The 6,089-nt window shown below is 36.4% G+C and overlaps 1 pseudogene; it reads right to left on the reverse strand.

Annotated features, from left to right (window-relative positions):
- Positions 1–378: 378 nt before the first annotated feature.
- LOC125913621 (GTP-binding nuclear protein Ran-like) lies at positions 379–1,044 on the reverse strand (annotated as a pseudogene).
- Positions 1,045–6,089: the final 5,045 nt, after the last annotated feature.

The raw sequence follows: 6,089 nt of genomic DNA on the forward strand, positions 1-6,089 counted from the left end.
TTATCTGGAGTCCTTTAATGTTCCATACAAATTTTAGAATTGTTTGTTCTATTTCTGTGAAAAATGCCACTGAAATTTTGATAGAGATTGCACTGAATCTGTAGATTGCTTTGGGTAGTGTGGACATTTTAACAATACTAATTCTTCAAATTCATGAGCACAGAATATCTTTCCATTTATTTATCTTCAATTTCTTTCATTAGTGCCTAATAGTCTAATAGTGTCTAATAGTGTCTAATAGGTCTTTCACCTCACTGGTTAAATTATCTCTAATTATTTCAAGGGTTTTTTTTTTAGATATTTGAAATACAACTTTATTCTAATTCTAAATTAAAAGAAATGGAAAGGACAGTGACAAATGAGATTTCACCACTGGATACTGTGATGTGACTACAGCAGTCTTATATTTGAAACTCAGAAAGGAAACAATTGTGTTCCAAAACAGCTAAATATGCAGGTTCAAAAAATGAGGGTATACACTGTCACATTCACTCCGAAGCCCATTCTTCTCCTTCAGCAACCCATAGATGAAACACATGTTCCACTTGTTAGTTTTCTAACAAGCCACAGGAAGGGCTGGTCAAAATTGTAGTTACTTTTGGCAGAAATGTCATAGTGTTGAAGGTTGGTCTTATGGTGGAAGATTTTGCCGTACCTTTCCTGTCCTTGATGTCCACTTTGTTGCCACACAGCACGATGGGGATGTTTTCACATATTTGTACCAGATCTCTATGCCAGTCAGGCACGTTCTTGTAAGAAACCCTTGATGTTACATCAAACATTATAATGGTACACTGGACTTGGATGTAACAGTCATCTCTCTAACCCACCAAATTTCCCCTGACCAGCCGTATTCCATATATTGAACTTAATAGGTCCTCTATTGTCATGGAACACAAAGGGATGGATCTCAACACCCAATATGGCTGCATATTTCTCAAACTCACCAGTCAGATGACATTTCATGAACATAGTTTTTCCAGTACCACCATCGCCAACCAATACAAGTTTGAACCGGACTTGGGGTTCTCCTTGGACAAGCATCATGCTGTTGCTCCCAGAAGGGTCTCCGGCCCATCTGACTGAGCAGTTTTTCATTATCCTTGATGTAATTATACCTGGGATTGTTTCCTCAATTTTTCTTTCTGATGGTTCATTGTTAGTATGTAGAAATGGAAGCAATTTCTTTATATTGGTTTTGTGTCCTGCAACTTAACCAAATTCATTTATCAGTTTTCACAGTTTTGGGGTGCAGTCTTTAGGGTTTTCTATATAGAGTATCATGTTATCTGCAAATGGTGAGTTTTACTACTTCTTTCCAGTTTAGATGTCTTTTCTTTTTCTTGCCTAACTTCTCTGGCCAGGACTTCCAATACCATATTAAATAAAAGTGGCAAAAGTGGGCATTCTTGTCCTGATTCTGATCTTTGAGGAAAAGCTTTCAGCTTTTCCCCATTGAGTATGATGTTAGCTGTGGGCTTGTCATCAATGGCCTTCATTATGTTGAGGTACATCTCCTCAATACCTGCTTTGTTGAGAGTTTTTATCATAAATTGCTATTTGTCAAATGCTTTTTCTGCATCTATTCAAGTGGTTATATGATTCTTATCTTCATTTTGTTAATGTGGTGTATCATATTGATTTGCAGGTGTTGAACCACTTTTGAATCCCTAGAATATATCCTACTTCATCATTGTGTTTAATCCTTTTAATGTATTGTTGAATTTGGTTTGCTAATATTTTGTTGAGGATTTTCTGCATCTATGTTCATCAGGGATATTGACCTGTAATTTTCTTTTCTTGTGTCTTTGTTTGGTTTTGGTATCAGGATAATGCTGGTCTCATTCCTTCCTCTTCTATTTTTTTAGCCGAGTTTGAGAAGATTGGTATTAATTCATCTTTGAACATTTAGTAGAATTCACTAGTGAAGCTGTATGGTCTTAGACTTTTGTTTGTAGAAAGTTCTTAAATTACTGATTCAATCTCCTTACTCTTAATTGACCAGATTTTCTAACTCTTCATGATTCAGACTTGGAAAGTCCCATGTTTCTAGGAATTTTCCATTTCTTCTAGGTTGTACAATTTGCTGGCATACAATTATTCATAGTAGTCTCTGATGATCCTTTGTATTTCTGTGGTATCAATTGTAGCATTTTCTCTTTCATTTCTGATCTTATTTCCTCTCTTTTTATTGGTGAGTCTAGCTAAAGGTTTGTCAATTCTGTTTATTTCCTCAAAGAACAAGTTCTTGGGTTCATTGATATTTTCTGTTGTCTTGTTAGTCTCTATTTCATTTATTTCTGCTCTGATCTTTGTTATTCCTTTCTTCTACTAACTTTGGGCTTTGTTTGTTCTTTGTTTTCAAGTTATTATTTAAATTCTAGTTAACATATAGGGTAATATTGCTTTCAGAAGTAGAACGTATAACTTATAGTTTTTGAATCTCCAACAATAGTGATCATATGGGTTATCACATAGAGCCTCCCCCAAACTTAAATAACCACAAAGCCCTTTTTGGTATGGAGTCCTTTAGAATGATTGTGTCCCAACAACAGACTTTGTATGTTCTTCTACCAGTGCTTCTCAGATTTTCATGTGCATATGAATCGCCTGGGGATGGCACAAGGGTGCTGATTCTGATTCAGTATATCTGAGATAGAAGTCTGAGATTGTGCCTTACTTAGAAGCTTCCTAGAGCTGCCCAGCACAACCGGTCTTCAAACACACTTTCTAAGCAAGCTTCTAAGTCAAAAGCTTTATTTCCACCAATAATGTTTCTCTTCCTCCATTGCCTGACTTGGTCAATCATGTCACTATCCACAGTTACTCAACTGGAAACTTGGACACCAAATTCCCTTCCCTTCACTCCTCCTTCAAATTTAACCCCACCTCAAATCCAACTTATTGCCAAGTTATGTTTGTCTCTTGAATCCAGTCCACCATCTCCATTATCTTTGCCAGGACTTTAGTTTCTTTCTATGGACTATGAGTAGCCTCTTACCACTTCTTCCTGTCTTTAATTGTTTCTGTCCAAATTGTTGCCACACACAGAATTAATCAGGTCAGTCCCTCACTTTAAAATTGACACTGATATCTCACTGCCCACCCAACAAAACCCCAAATGCTCAGCATTGAAATATTCCAGGTCCTGCAAAATCTGATCTCAGGACATTTTGGAGCTTTATTCCCACTTCTAATGCAAGACACAACAAGGGCTGTGGTCATATTAGGTTGCTCACCCTCCCCTGAACACACCATGCATGATCCCATCTCTGGACCTTTGTTCAAACTCCTCCCTCGTCAGTATGGTCTTTCTCCCACCTTCTCCACCTAGAGGAAAACTCTCATGCTTCCTAGTCTAAATATAGTCTCCTTTGCTAAATGTCCCCCAATTATAAATAATTTATTCCTCCTTTATGTTCCCAAAGATTTTTCACTTACAATTTCTTTAATGTTGCCTTATAACCATCTATACATGTGTTTTACTAGCTAACTCCTTAAGGGCAATGGTCATGCATGGCATATAATACATGTTTATTTATTCCTTTATTCATTCAAGAAATCTCCATATATATGTAATGAATATTAAGCAAATGAGTGTATTGGATGGAGAAGAGTCAAACTTCTATGAATTCTTTACAAAGTATGGTTGAGCCTTGAAAAATTTGGAGGTTAGAGGTGCCAACACTCTGCACAGTCAAAAGTCCATATATAACTTTTGACTCCCCCAAAATTTAACTACTAATAGCATACTGTTGAAGCTTTATCAATAACACAATCTATTAACACATATTTTGTACATTCTGTTTTATATATGGTATTCTTACAATAAAAAAAGTTAGAGAAAAGAAAATGTTAAGAAAATTGTAAGGAAGGGGCACATGGATGGCTCAGTCTTTAAGCATCTGACTTCAGCTTGGGTCATGATCTCACAGTTTGGGAGTACAAGACCCACATCAGGTGAGCTTGAGCCCTGTTTCATGTGAGTATGAGTGCTGCTGCTTCGGGTGAGCCCCACTTCTCTCTCTCTCTCTCTCTCTCTCTCTCTCTCTCTCTCTCTCCCTCCCTCCCTCCCTCCCTCCCTCCCTCCCTCCCTCCCTGCCCCTCGCTCACTTGCATCTTCTCTCTTTAAAAAAAAAAAAAGAAAGAAAATTATGAGGAGGAGAAAATACATTTACAGTACTATGCTGTATTCATTAAAAAAAAAAACCCACAAATATACACACATTTCAAACCCATGTTGTCCAAGGGTCACCTGTATAGACGACAGGCCACTTGAATAAAATGCAGATTACCAGAAGCCAATCCCAGACCTACTGAACCAGAATTTTGAGATGAGACCTTAGAATCTACAGTTGAGCAAGAAATCCAAGTGACTCTTATTCAGACTAATGTGTGAGAATGACTATAATTTAAAAGTAAATAGGTCAATGGTACCAACTTGTCCTCATAAGGATTTAAAAACATTTGAGATAAAAATTCTCCTGGTCAAAGTGAAAACCCTGTAAAACAACAAAAAAAAAGTTAAAGCATATTTGGCATCAATAAAGAACAAAATAATATAAATATTGGTAAGTCTTTTGAACAAAAAAACTTGCTGTTGAGTTCATGATAGTTCTTTTTAATATTTTCTGGCCAATGACAATTTAAAGCATGTATGCACTAATTATTTCAGTAAAACTAAGCTATTCCAGTTGTGACATTTTTATGAAGCACAAGAATTGTTTTTAAGTTCTGTCTTTTTTCCTGTGCAGCATTTAAAACCAACTGATTCCTAATTCACAATTGAGATCACCTACTCTTTGTTACCAGGATCGACACAAAACTGAAGGCCATCTTGATGAATATAAGAGCTAAGTGAAAGTTAAATTTGTCACATTCTTTACCATGCTGCACACTTTCAGAGTTTCATTAAAAAAAAAAAAATCCACATAATTAGTTTAGCTTTACCAGGAAAAAAAATTTTTGAATGACAAGGTCAGGCTCCTGACCTTTTAGTAAATTAGAGAAGATTGCCATAAATTGCACAATATAATGAAACACCAATTTGCATATTTGCTGCTATATTAAAAGGGATCAGTTTTAGCTCACAAAGCAGAACAAACAAAAACATGCATTTTAATAACTCAAATTACTCCCAGGAAGTGACCCTCAGCAGAAAGCCTGATTATCACTACTTAATTAGAAGCCTTGGAAATCTAAATCCTCCTTTAAATCCTATTCTGGGTACAGTGAAAGATGAAGCCATGAGTTTTGTCTAAGATTCAATATTTACTCTTTACTAATATGTTTGCTGGAGAGACTTCCCAAGCATTATAAAGACATGCGAGAAAAAATTTAATATTCAAAGAAAGAGTGCACAAAACCTGTGTTGGCTTGCAGGTGCAAAGCAATTAACAAGCTGGCATTTACAGTACTTTTAATTAATTAATTAAAAATGCAAAGCTGACTTTCATTTCTTTAAATGTTTGAACATTTTATCCATCAATAATAAACCACTACATGCTGCTGGGTGACAACAGCTGGTAAATGAAAAAAGTTAGTCCAGTGTTGAAGTAAGTGAAGAGAGATCTGGAATTTGCTAGAGCATCCCCGTCTCGTCCTCCCGCCCTGCCTGCCCCCTTTAAGGCCATTACGAAACTTAGTGTCAAATGAGAGGGGAAATGGCCTTTTGGCTACTCTGAGTCATGAACTGACAGTGACAATATTTGATGTGGCATGGTCACCTTGAACGGGAATGAAAACCACAAATTACAATTTGTTATAATTACAATTATTCTCACCAGTAAGGACCCGCTGTGCTGTTTCCTTAGGGGAGCAGAGTTGTTTGGAATCGAGGCTACGTACTTCCATCTTATTTATAAAGGTTAAAAACATAATTAACAGAGGGAATTTCAATAATTTGCAAAAGAAGTGGGTAATGGCTTCTAATGTAATGCTGCTGTGACTAATTTTACAGCCGGACGCTGCTCGAACAACGACATTACCGTTCCCCATGAACACATTTTTGGTCAGTACATATTTAAAAACAACACCATTAATGTCCTTTAATTAAAACATAAATACTACAGTGCTACCTCAGTAGGCAT

Source organism: Panthera uncia, assembly GCF_023721935.1.
Source record: "Panthera uncia isolate 11264 chromosome C1 unlocalized genomic scaffold, Puncia_PCG_1.0 HiC_scaffold_4, whole genome shotgun sequence".
In the NCBI taxonomy this organism is placed as follows: domain Eukaryota; kingdom Metazoa; phylum Chordata; class Mammalia; order Carnivora; family Felidae; genus Panthera; species Panthera uncia.